Below are 14,181 nucleotides of genomic sequence, written 5' to 3'. Positions count from 1 at the left end.
GAAATAATTTTAATCTTATGTAAACAATAAGACTATCTGCTTCTAATACATAATGCTAACAGAAATCTGAGAAAAGAAAAGCCTGCATCAGTAATATAACTTAATCTGTCTCCCATCTCTAAACTTAAACTGAGACAAAATCATTGTACTGTAAGGGTTCTTCCCTACTCCATCCAAAATTGTATTAGCAAGAGTAGGAAAACATTTAAAGATAAAGCATTCATGGAAATGTAGCAGGTACCCTCTCCCTCACCTTGAAAACACCAGAGACTTCTATATCAGTGGACCGCTATGGTCAGGTACATGCCGCTTAGTCAACAGACAGGACCTTTAGACAGTTAAATGCCTCAGTCGAGAGGAGTTTCTAGACCACTGACCGTAAATGACCAAAGATCAGATTTGACTAGAGTATAAACGGGGCCCTGCAGGAGACCCCATTTTGAGTTGGTCCTCCTCAGAGCAATAAGTCTGCAGTCAAGGACTCTCCCCTTGGGTTGAGATACTGCCCAAGGCAACTTCCTCGAGGATTGAGTACCCTTGCCTTACTGGTGAGTGACTGTACATTCTGGGTTACCCTTGAGAGTCCTTGTCTTATGAGTGAGTGTGCATTTTGAATCACCATTCCAAATTTCAGGGATCCCCTAAACCTGTGTTGACCATGCAGTGATTGAACCCCAACCAGTATCGTGAACCTGTGATTTAAAATGTTGTGAAAGTGTTGAATGATTTTGGATAAACTCTGTTTCTATTTGGTTTTCTGCTGAATAATTTTGGTTAGAATAAACTTGCCTTGAGTTCATTACCTGTCTGACCTGATTTTTTGAATGCCTTCATGACACTCCATGATAGGAAGAGAAGAAAATCATACAAGATTCAGCTATACAGCATGCCTGAAACACACCATGAAGTTCAGTCAGATTACGGTTAAGAGTTGAGAAGTGTTAGGTCACTGAGGCAGTAATGTGGTTATTGATGAAAATGACTTCGATGTGAAAGGAGCTCTAAAAATGCAGCATAAATGTTCACATTCTCAAGTCTGTCCATGTTCTCCTCTGAAACATTATTTCCAAGCTCACAGTAGTGTTTGAATGTATTCCTATTCCAAACTTTAAGTTTTCCTATAGGGGTAAAAGCATATTCAGTCTATCCAGTAGCAGCTAAAATTATACTGCTGGCAGAAAACACTTCAATTAAAAAAAAAATGAACTGTATGCCAAAATAGATTTTTATGCTGTGGAAACTGGAAGAAAAGCTAAAAGTTCTGACTGGGCCACATCTAGAAGTGTCTAACCACAAAATCAACACAGAAGCAGTGAGACTGAATATATGGAAAAAAATAAATATCTCACTTTGTTCCAGGGTGCATGACTGAAACACAATGGCAAGCTAACTCAAATAATGACCAATTACATGACCAGAAAAAAAAAAAAAAAAAGAATGTTAGCTTTGTCTCTGGTAAATGTCATAAAACAGGCTCAACAAATTCATTTTCAGTGCTGGAGGAAGGGCTAATCTGTAATTAAAGCTTTAAGAAAATTAGGACTGCCTATACAGAAGAATGTGGAGCCTGAAAGCCTTGACAAAATAATGCAAGGTCAAAGTAAGAGAGACTAGTGGTTCTATTAACACAACAAAAGAGCAAATATCAAAGCAATCTCTGGAACAATTGCAGCAACTAAGTTGCTAAATGTCAAAAATGAACAGCCACACAAAGCAGAGAAAAAGGGACAAAGTTTATGCAGAGGAAAAAAAACCTAAAATTTCCCTATCACACTGCTGATCAGCAGTGTAGCTGATACATGCTCAGCAACTGAATGGAACTCATTCCTGAAAAGAAATTTCCTATTAGTGCTGAATACATGATGTAGAGGAATAGAATTTTAAAAATAAATAAATAAATAAAGAACATCAAAGGCAAATGCCATTCCACGGATCAAATCCATATCTGCCTGTGTATGATACTGATGAATGCTAAATGGAAATGGGGTGATTTGATATGCCACTGCTGGGATTAGTTCTGCTGGCAACACTGTGCTGTCCTGTAACATTAACTGTGTTGCAGCATGATCCAGCTTCCATGCTGTCTGCAGGGGTCTTTCCTTTCACTGAAATGTGAAATGAATTGCCTTCTTAATAAGAAAGGAAAGGTGGGGGGAAATGACAAACTAAATACTGAAGGGCATTCATTACTGCTGCTTTCAACCTACAGAGCAGTTGTGTTGCCCCAGTATCAACCTGAGATGGAAATTGTGACTTAGGGGGTCACTGACTATCTCTTCATCGCCCAGCTTCTCCAAAGAAGCCTCAATCTGCACCCAAACCACTGCATCCCCCCTGCCATACTTCATGTCAGAAAGTATACTAAAGGTATATAGACTTTGAATATTCCCCACTCCTGGACTCCCTGGTCACCCGAGTGAGGAAATACATCTCTGTGGAGCCTCCTTTCTGCTAAATACAGTTGGTTGTGGCATTCCAGGCCGAAAGCGTATCAGTACACTTCCCTGTGGGCTGAATAAGCCATGACCTGACCCTGAGTCTTACCTTTTTCTCTGTATACATGTGATAGAGAAATAGCTCTTAAGAAAAATGACAGAAACAAATTAATATTAATAAAGGCAGTGGCCACCTTCTTAACACATGGCCCAGGTTCTTTTAAGAAAATAATGTCTCACAGTAGCTATAGCTTTCATTCTTTTGTGCGATTTTCCTGCTGGTTTCCCCAAACATTTTATTTGCCTAGTGAAAAAGAGAGGCTGCTGACCTTCCCAGTTCCAAAAACCATTGAGAGGGATTCATCTCACCTAAACTTGGTCCCATACAGAATCTCCCTCAGAATCTCTCCTAGCTCAACATAATCCTGTGGGCACCCTTCTCAGAGAATGTTGCCTATATTAGACACTCATTTCAAGGTGTGTTAAATCATCTTATTGAAGACAAAATAATGATATGCTGTTGGCATAAATAATTCTCATTATGTTTTTGTGTCCTTCATGAAAATCCTACTTACAAAGATGCTGTCTTTAAATATATATTTTATTTATTTATTTTTCAAAGGCTTAGCATGTTTTGATTGTAATGAAATCCATGTTAATTGACCACCCAAAGACTGGGTCTGTGCTTCAGTCATAAACTTTCATGTCTCAGCTATTTTTAAAAAAGCTGGTTTGGTATAATAGTGGTTTAATCAAGCTAGTGTGGAGCTTAATGCAGGCTAAGCATTTCTCCTCTGTGCAGACAGTACTGTTGTTATTCTCACAGAAAAATAACATTGAGAAGCTGTCCTTTAAGGTAGGTTATTGTAATTGGAACTCAGAACTTTGTAAGGACGCAAAAGAAGAAGGACACAAAACTATAATAAAAGTGTAAAAAGAAAAATACTTGTAAATCAGGTGTAAGCTTTAGATGTCACTAAACCTCATAAAATAAAAACAGCAAGACACCTTTCTTGAAAAGCTGTTGGGAATTCCTGTTTACATCTAATATTTTGTACTGTCAATCTTAATGATAGTACTGGAGATAGGGACAAAAAAGGTGTCCAGAGGTTTTCTAGTTGATTACACCAATTTTAGCACTTAGCAGTATTTTAGAATGACAATATTGAAGTCCTCAAGGAGCTTCCTCGTGGTCTTCTTTCTTTACCAAAGGCAATGATGTTCCACACAGGATCTGTTTTCTGTAGTCTAGAAGAAAAGGAATAATAACAACTGTTAGACTCCATAAAAGCTGTCTTTTTAAAAACATCTGTCCAGTGTAAACACATGTGAAATAACTTATGAATGCCTTTAAAATACCTGAGACACAAATTCTTCAACACATTGCAGTTTTATAAAATGACGAAAATACTAATTCGGATTAAAATCAGTCTGTTAGCATCCAGAAGGTCAAGCCTGACCTGGCTTCACTGAGCCAAGCCATTGATCTATCTTTGCGTTTATTAAATAAAAATAAAGCTTAAACATTCACTGTATTTTACTGGGGTCTGATGTATTCATTTACTTAAAGCTATCTCCGTGACTATGTAAGATGGAGAGCTCAAAAGTATTTATTAATTAGTACTGGAATTGAAAGCATTTTAATCAACTTTCTGAAGACAGGTGTTACTGTCCCTGTATCTGTTCTAAAAATATAGTGCTGGAGATCTGATTTTGCTCTGAAGAGATGTTCTTTTAAAGCAAATGGTCATTTTACAGAATCTTCAGACACTTTCTTCATCATAATTATTTTTTTCCCTTAATTTGAATAAAGTTTATTAAAAAAAAGATTGGAATGAATGATCACACTTTCCATGGCCATTCATTTGCCTGTAGCACCACTTTTTAGAATATTCATAATGCAGAAAATGTGATTAGAATAATTTACTGTTCTCCATGCATAATAAATTATAGAATAATTTCTTATTCACACATCTCTTACAGAGTGAGCTTGTTTGGACACATTGCTTGTCATGTTATTATGAAGTTATTTTAACTTTCATGTGTTAGAAGTAAGGATTTCTTAAGTTTGCTTCAGTACTTTGGGTCACATTTAGTATTACACAAGTCTAGTTTAGTATGTGTCTATGTTTAGTGCATGTTTAATTTAGTGCATGTATAGTTTGCTTGGATCTGGAATCTAGTGGATTCCTGGCAGTAGTTCCATTGTCTTCTTGGATAATCTGGTATATGTTTTGTCTAAACTCCCTTAGGTTTTATGTGAATTTTCTTCTTCATTTGCTAACATTTAATCTTGTGCAAAATGCATTATAGCAAAGGATATTTTCTTCTCTTCCTGCACTTAACCTCAAGTCCAAATTGAAGCATCGAAGCTCTTGAAATCTATTAAGAAGCCAGTTGTTGTCCAAATTGCATCTTCCACCAGAAAACCATTCTCTGATGATCATGACTGAACACACCTTGTGAGATTATTTACCATTCTGCTCCAGCAGGAGAGCCCCTTCCCCCTCTTCCTCTATATGGTTTTACCAGTCCTGTGTTATTTTCTGTTCCACTCCAACAGCCAAAAAAGCATGTTGTGTCAAGCTCCCTCCTAATGTCTATCCCTCATTATTGGCACAGCAATTACTGAAGTAAAATGCATTTCCTCTAGCAGTGAAGTGAAAGAACTGATACTGAATAAGATTCAGAACCACATGTCTTCTCTCTCATGGTTTCTTTTAGTGGAAGACTGATAGCCTTTAAGGTGCTTTTCTAGGAACCTATTAAGGGTAGGACAATGGACTTGTTAAAGACTCTTAACTGCAAAAGTCTCATTTGTTCTACTGTGTTGAGTGGTTCCAAGTTCTTCCCATTATAGTCTATTCATTTTATTTTATAATTATCTCTTTATTGCGGCTGTTTGGCAGCAGGCAAAAGGACAGAAGAAGTTTCTGTGAAACTTATATATATTATACATAGCGGTAACCAACATCTATGTTAGTATTGAATGCAATACAACTCAGTGGATCCCTACAGCTAATGAGTTGGTGCTGAAGAGCCAGCATCCATACTGTTCCCATTCTATCTAGTTTGGAGGCAACAATACTTACTGTGTTCAGTAACTCCTGAGACATTTTAGTCAGTAGCAAGAGGCAAGGGGAGGATTTCCATAAGTGCATAATGGAGATCTATAAGGACTACCTGAGCACCTGCATGCTGTTTCCAGGCTTCATGCTCCTCCCTACCTTGAAGGAGGCAGCTCAGCCTAGTCAGGTAGCCAGCAAGATTATGATAAGAAGGTTTAACCAAATATTTATTTATTGTTATCCAGATCATGACAATTTGAGAGCAAAACACATTATGGTTTTGCGCTGTACTGTAATAACAGTCTGTCTGGCACTTTTGTCTTTGCTGGCAAAAAGTGCTGCCTAATAGAAATCTCCAGTGATTACCTGGAAAAAGGGGAATTTCTTTCTAGTTTGTTTTCCTAAGTGCCTTTCTTTAGTCCAGACATCTTGCTATGTCTTGTGTTAAGAGATAAAAGTTTATTCTTGCAGTACTTTTTTTCTTTTAAGCTTCAGATAGAACAGAATTTGCATGATTCAAATGATTTAGCTGAGCAGGACAATTGAGTCAAACAAGATTCTTCAGAAGAGGAAAGATATCCAAAGAAAGGTTCCCTTTTTTTTTCTACATCTGCTGGCCAGAGTAATTATAGTAATTTTTTTTCACTGGAAATTGCCAATTAATATGGGAAAAATATATCTTGTAATGATTTATAAAAAATTGCATAATAATTCCATAAGACTATTTTTTTTTTACTGACACATTTTGCAAACTTGCAAAATTCTCCATAGTCAAGTGTGTACTCTGCTGAAAAATAGCTACACAAGTCTTCAAAAAGTGATTCTTCTAGACTGGAAGAAGAAAAAGAATTGGGGAAATAATATGTCCTGGACACAATGACAGAGTAAAAAGAATCCAATGATGAAAATATCAGCATATCACATTCCAGCAGATAATTTCAAAATGTAAATATTTCCATACAAGGGCTAAGATTATTAAACATAAATATAGAGCTCTGAAGATCTCATTCACCATTAGACGTACAATCTGTGGCCACGGACCTTTGTTAGTATGAAAGAGTTCTATGATTATATCCCCATGTATTAAATGAAGCAATCTACTGTTCTCCATGCCATAATATCTGGTGGTTTTATTGTATTTATGATCATTAGACCTATCTTTACCTAAAACCACAAAATGTTCTCTCTGCATAGTTTACGGTATGGATGTAGTAATTATAGTATTTATTTTAGATGAAGGTACAGATGCAGAACAGGTCAGGAGTGTTCATGACAAATATTACATTCAGATACATTCAAATATTTGCAGGGTTGAAGGAAATGAGATTGCTGAATTATCTCCCTTAAATCATATTGTTCTTTTGTATGAACATATTTTACATCTTTTGCCATGATAAAACACCCCCCACTCCCCCAAAAACAAAACAAAACAAAACAAAAAACAAACTTGTAACATTTTAAAATATCACTTCCAGTACAACTACATTGTGGCACCACATATGATTCTCAGGACTGTTTAGCCATCACCACCACAGCAGCTACCAGAGCTTGTCTTGTGTGACAGGCAGGATACTGCATGAGTCCAGGCAGCCCCTCTGCCACCACATCTGGGAGCTCACCTGCTCAGTGACAGACAGCTGTGCAGGCATCAGAAAGGGATTGGATGTCTAACAATCACGTCCTGGAAAGATGAGGCTTCTCCTAGATACAAAATTGTCTAACAAAATAAACAGAGAGAAAAAAAAAATCTAACATAAAATCCAAGTTATACTTTGGGTGATCTAAAGAGCAGCAGTCCATGACTGAAGAAAAACCTGCAGATCATGGAACTAATAGGCAGACCATGGGCAGATTTGATGTATTTTCATTATACTTCTCATCCAGGATAAAACAGAGAACTTAGTTAACAATAATAATTTGTTCTTTAACTCTTTTCTTTGTTCCTTTGGAAGCTAGTTACTGAGGTGTTAATGTGCCACAGCTTTAAACTTGTAAGAATATTTGAGATTAAATGGTCACAAGCAGAATACCAAAATAGTTGTATTTACCCACAGAGGCACTCACTCATACATGCCCTGCTTCCATTTCCCCTGTCCCTTATCAGCAGAGATAAATGAGCTTCATTTCTCTTGGAAGAAAACAGACTTTCCCTTTCTTTGCCACATTTTCCATTTCAGGGTTTTCTTTCTTATTTCATATTGCTGTTCTCTAACTTAGCAGGACAATTGCCCCTCAGTGCAATATCTACATTATATTCGTTTGTTAAGCAGCTTGGGTTGAAGAATAGCTTGAGGAAAACCTCACATGACTAGGAAATTTATTATCTGATATTATATCTTTATTATTTCTCAGATGTTATTTGCAGATTAATTTAACTTTTTTAGTGAAAATGACATATGCTACTCAAAAATGTGTTTTTTCTGATAACAATTTTAAATGTGATGATACATTTTCCTACTGTTTCAGATGTTGGACTCTTATTCAGTTAATTTTATTAGACTTGAGGGTTTTTTTTTGTTTTCTTCCCTTTTTAATATCTTTATTAAATTTTCATTGTCAACTAGATTTTATTTTGGTGATCAATCTTGATGACTTATTCAAAATTCCACTTTCAAAATGTTTTCACAAATATTGCAAACCAGCTGGCTCCAGCCAAGTGTTGTTCAGTTAGCATCAGGGTCAACCTTTCCTTCATTCCAACACTTGATCAGGCAGCTGATAGAAAAACACATAGAAAATGGGGAAGGAGGGAAAGGAGGGGGTGTCTGGCTTACAGTGAGGAATTCTGATTGTACAGCACTTTGACCTCTTTATTTAACTCGAAAGGAGTTACTGATTTCAGTGCCTATTGGTCTAGACTTTAATAAAGAGATTTTTTGTGGGATTTCTTTTAACTCCACATTATATTATTCAGAAGGGAAATCAATCTACCAAGAGCAGTAACTTTTAGAACAAATACAGTAGTGAGCTCTGGAAATGCACATATTTAACCTTTGAAAGCTCTCTGAAAAACATTGTGCTTTTCTACCCAATATCACCATCAAAGGCCTCACTGTAATATGAGTGCTCTCTGTTTCTTTTGATTTCAGTGGGAATGGGAGAAATCAGTGCCATTAAAAGGAAGCTTGAGTTTTGATACTAAAGGAACTATGGGACCTCTAACCATCTGACAAGAGGTTAAACATAAAATGCATTCAAGCCTGAGATTAGCACTAGACAATCATTTCCACATACAACACGGGAATCCTTCAAATAGTTTTATCTAGTCTTCTATATGCTTGCAATGAGTTCACATAAGAAAAAAATTGTTTCTCCCTGTATTCATGAATAATGAAATCAAAGGGACTCAGCCACTAATTCTGTTGTTTAAAAAAAATAAATAAAAATGAAGCCTATACTAAGTATACAGCGTAATAGCTTGTCTGACCTAACTGTATATAATCTGATTATTACCTGCAGTGTGTATAGAACTATGCATATCCAGCATGTACATGATACATATTTGTACATGTTTATCCACGCACATACATATGTAATTTGTCTATGCAGTAGTGGTATACACATCTGTTTCCAGATGTTTCCAGATGTTTCCAGAGATTCAGAGATTCAACACCCAGTCATCTGAAAGGACAAAGCACAACTGCGACATCTACTATAAATCCAGCTGCCCCATAAAGATCAGCCATTGGACTGCGCTGCTCAGAGTAGCTGTGGAGTCTCATCTTCACACAGGGAATATGGTGATGATCCTGGTCCTGGAAGGATTTTTCGTTTTCCCTTCAAGTACTGATACACTTCAGGGTTTAACCAAAACAAAACTTGTACACAAACGAGGTTACACAGCTTCTGTGAAACACTGTGATCTATTGTTACTGTGCGTATCATTTTATTCTACCACTACATAATGGGAGAGTTCAGGAAAGAGAAAGGATGAGAAGCAATGGGCACTTGATATATGGAAAAGAAATTACAATGAGAGTGGTCAAACACTTGACCAGAGAGAGGTCTAGATTTTTCATTATAAGGTGAGGCAGTTGAAAAAGAAGTTCTGAAGTTCCTTACCATGGTGTGTAAGAAGTGGTGCAAAGCATAATTTGGGAAGTATCTCTATAGATCCCTTATATTTTAAAAAATAATTAGGTCACCAAGGATCAAATCCCACCTTCCTTCTATTTCCAGTAGTTGTTTGCCAAATTCAAGATTGTGTGGCAAGACATAGCAAACAGCTTGAATTGCACAAGCATTGTGTCCCTTGCTCTTCAATGGAATAACAAGAGCATATCTCTGAGAAATGAGCCATTTCCTTTCATTCATTTGAACTGAAATACACTATTCCAAGCTGCACACTAAATCTTCTAGCATGCATGTGATACATTCTAATGAATGTATTAACCACACACATCTAGGTACATCTAGATGTAGGAGACAGAAAGAGTAGGATGGAAGTAGAGTTCACCTCAAAACCCATGGGTATCCTTCTTCTTTGTGACTTTCCATTAAGAGGATCCTCAGGGCTTAGTCCTGTGGAGTACTGAGTTACCTCACCTACCGCTAACTTCAAAGGGATTCAAGGGCACTTAGTGCCTCACAGAACAGAGCTTTAGCCCGTCGACATGTTTTAAACTCCAGACACTTATTTTTAATGAATAAAATACCTTTCCCTCCAATACTCTCCCCTTTCACTAGCACTTTTCTCTTTTCAGGCCTGATTTAGAAAAGTGCTAACTACAACGAACACTTACTCCTTTCCTTTTCCTGCACCAATTTTTCCTGACAGGCTCAGGGCCAAGTGGTTCAGAGGATTTCTTCATCACATGGGTGGTCTTTGGGCTACAGTACTGAATTATAGCACTAAATTCAGCACTGTTGAACATCAGACAGAGAAGCAATAGTAGAGGCCGAAGTCATTTTTTCGCATTTTTTTTAAAATCAGATTTAGAAGTCTGTTTCAGCCAAGGAACCCAATTCTTGTTTTATAAAATGTGACATCTGTCTCATTATCCTTCAATCAGGATAATAGCCTTAACAGGCTGCTAACAAGTTCTATTGTGGAATGACAGCAATACCACAACTGAATCACTCAACCCCACCACCACCAAGCACTTGGTTGAAATATCATAGCAACATTGAATCCAGCAGGAAAAGAAGTTGGTGAGATTTTCAGCTCAGGTCTCCTGACCAAGGAATAGTCTTCTATCCAAGGAGCACTACAGAGACTCTTCAAAAAACAGTATAGAGCCTTTCTTTCTGTTACCTTTTATTTTGCCTGAAAGGTTCTTGTATGACAAAACAGGACAGAATTGAACCCAACATACCACTTGTCACTCTGCAGTTAGCATGCCAAGTTGGATGAGTAAGTCAAAAGGAAGCACCTAAAATGAAGGCACTGAAAGTGGGCTTCATCTCACCTATTGTCAGATGACAATGTCAGCTATTTAAATTCCCTCTTAGACAGTAGAAAGAAATAGCTTTCAAGAGGTGTTTTAAGCTGTACTGTTTAAAATATTTCTTTTAGAATGAAATTAGTTCTTCATTGACTATGAAAGCGGATTTAACAAGTATCTTTAGTTTCAGAAATACAGTTCTACATGTAAGATATCTGATTTAGGACAAATTTCATCCATGTATTAGACCTCACTGGTATGATAAATGCTTAAGAGAACCAAAGCGCTGAGAATTATTTTAATGGTCTTAAATAAAGAACTCAATCAAAGGTTTCTCTGTCTTTTACTGAAGTTTTATCTAACTTGGGATGAAAACATTTCATTTTGTCTAACCATGAAGAAAGTATTCTTAACATATGAAAAAATTCAAGAAGAACTGTGGTCAAGCCTGGATCTCTCATGTCTTCCCATTTCACACTCAACACCTTGATACAAATTAGTGCCCTATTTCAAGAGGAAAGGAATGGAAAGCATAAATTTCACCTTCCGAACACAGCAAAATACTTTGCCGACTATAATTACAGATTATATACTCTGTAGGCAAGATAATATACCTTCCTCAGGCTTTGCTCCCATGCTCCTCTAGAAGAAATATTTATCCAGCTTTGTATCCCTGTGCCTTGATTAGAGTGAATTTTCTAAGTCCCCTACATTATGATATATCAGAGCCCTTTTTTTTCCCCAGTCATGTGAGCCTTGGTCAGTTCCTTCATCTGATCATATGGCCATTCCAATCCTTGCACTGACAAAAGGAAATAAAAAAGAACAAGCAGAGGGTAGGATTTCCTGTTTCATCATCAGAACAGCTTATGTTGACTTAAGTCATGCATCAAATTATGGCCTGAGATGAGTGGTGAGACTGTACATCGAATATAGGGTGGATAAAACAGCAGCTAAAGGGAAATGTGTATACAATTATTTGCATGGCTCAGGTTAATTATTTGACCTAGTCATTGAAGTTCAATCTTGCAAAGGACTTCAGTACTTAAAGTATCTCATTTCCTTTGACTCTTCTACTGAGTAGTGACAAAGGCACTCATTAGCACAGAAGATGATGTGGTGATGATACCCCTCAGGATCAGGAAGGGCACAACTAGAAAACAGAGCCACAAGTGAGAGCCTTCCAGTTCTCCAGTGTCACACTAAAGTTTGTCACCAGCTCTTTCCACTGCCTTCTCTCAGGAGAGGACTCTGAGCCTAACTAAAGCCATGAGTCAAGTCACAAGAGGTGACATGCAATCATTTGTGTTGTATAGATTTGTGCTTAGTGCTCAGTATTGACTAGCACTGGTTCTGTTCAGCATGCATCGATGTGGGTGTTTTGGTGTTTCAGATCTTGATATTTAAGATCTGATGTTTAACACCTTGAGGCATTTAACACTTCCTATGCTGTATATGCAGTGCAGAGAAACTCTACTGAATTTTTACTACCAGGTGGCACAAGCATAAATGTAGATACTGGAACAATTACTTTATGGGTCCAAGAATCCTTTGTTTGTTGCAGCTCTGTGACTTCTCTGCCTCTGCTAGTAAGCAGTGGACAGTACAGTGGACTCAAGAGCGCTCTCTGTTATCTGTGTTTCAGTCAGATAGTGAGATAATTTGGGCCAGGAATTGGCCTCTGTGGTGAGTCTGTGCAGAAAAAAGCACAGTGGATGACATATATGTATATTCTCTTATTAATAAATACAATGCTGGGCCTCTAGGGTGGCAAGAAACAGGAAAATGAAGCAGAAATTAATTTTCATTTCTGAAATGTTCTTTATATAAGGGAGATAAGTTTATTTCAATGTGGATGTCAGCTACTTTGATGGCATTACTTTTTAATAACAACATGTTGCAGGGTACAGCATTACGTTTAAAAAGCTATGGTCGTATTAGAATTGGATAATTGCAGGGGCTGAGTAGATGGAGAAAATACAGTGTTCTTTTATTGAGAGAGTTCCTCACCACATCACTTGTGCATTAGCAGCAGGGGCAGGGGCGGGGGAGCTCATTGCTTGCAAAAGGCTGGGAACAGTTACAACATTCCCACTGCCAGAATACTTTATTAGTATTCCTTGTCTTACAGCCTGGCAAGTGAAAAACTAGAGACCTGTCATCAATTAGAACGGTGATGATGAGCCAGCCTAAAATAGGCCAGTGAACAGGGTAAGTGCCCCTGTGGTTTGCCAATTACCTAAATTATTTGCAGTAGTTTTAGTGCACATCTGCAATGAATACAAATAGAAAGCACATGGTGTCTGGAATGCAACATGTTTAAGATCAGCTTTGGTGTTTCCAGAGGAAGGGAAACAACTGACATGTTTTAACAGAACTATTTCAGAAGAGGAGCTCTCATTCACATCTCTCTCTCCCCCCACCTTCACACACGTAAAATAGACTCCATTCTGTCTGGCAGCCTTCTGCTTTCTATAATATCTAGGGCAAACCTGGTGGAAGGAAGCACAGCTCTGCTGACCCTGCAGCCAGTGTCACAGTGTCACTGGCCAATTTCACTGGTCCTTGGCAATGACTCACCTGGAATGACCAAGGAAATGAGCCAGCAGGAATGGTAGTGGAGGTAGTAGCATCACTGGATCTCAGCTCACCAAGGCTTTTCTCTTCCAAGAAAATTCTGTTGCCGACAAGAAGTGACAATGAGCAGGAGAAAAGGAAAAAGTTAGGTAGCCCAGTAATCCTGGATTCAACCAAATTATAAAGAATAATTAAGAGAGATTGATCTTTTATTTTGTGTTTGTTCAAAGGCTTTTTAGAAGCTTCTGTGGTAAAATTCCCTGAGAAATCTTTTACAGTGACTCAGAAAAGGTTATACTCTTGTAACAATGAATTTTTATTCTTTGTTGTGATAGAAAAGCAGACTACTGCTGGCTTGGTAAATATGTAGACTGATCAATTTTTTTTCTTGGTCCTCCTTTTACACTTTTCCTTTCCTTTATATCCTTCCACACTTCTCCTCTGCTTTGTATCCTTCCATCTCACTTCTCCCCTTAACTGCTTCAGAAATTATTAAGTAATTGCAATGACTTAACATTCATAATTCTTGTGTCTAGCCACATTGACTTTTTTTTGTTATTTAAAACATTGTATGAGTAACTATTGGCATCGCTTCCAGTTGTCTGCTGTTCCTAGAACATATTTTGAAACATATATTTTTTGTGGCTTGATAAGCATCTGCATTTTAAGTAAAAAGTACTGGATACAATAAAGATTTGGAGTACTACAAAGGGACTT

General features: G+C 37.4%; 1 long non-coding RNA gene across 1 annotated transcript; it reads right to left on the bottom strand.

Moving 5' to 3' along the window:
• Positions 1-442: 442 nt before the first annotated feature.
• LOC135579234 (uncharacterized) lies at positions 443-13,567 on the bottom strand. The gene is made up of 3 exons (XR_010471947.1): positions 13,468-13,567; positions 7,123-7,220; positions 443-3,683 (listed from the first exon to the last, which is right to left on the bottom strand). It is a non-coding gene; the product is annotated as an uncharacterized LOC135579234 (long non-coding RNA).
• Between the last annotated feature and the right edge of the window lie 614 nt (positions 13,568-14,181).

This window comes from Columba livia, chromosome 3 (assembly GCF_036013475.1).
Source record: "Columba livia isolate bColLiv1 breed racing homer chromosome 3, bColLiv1.pat.W.v2, whole genome shotgun sequence".
In the NCBI taxonomy this organism is placed as follows: Eukaryota; Metazoa; Chordata; class Aves; order Columbiformes; family Columbidae; genus Columba; species Columba livia.
The sequence above is the reverse complement of the archived record's forward strand: the minus strand, read 5'-3'. Positions and strand labels throughout refer to the sequence as shown.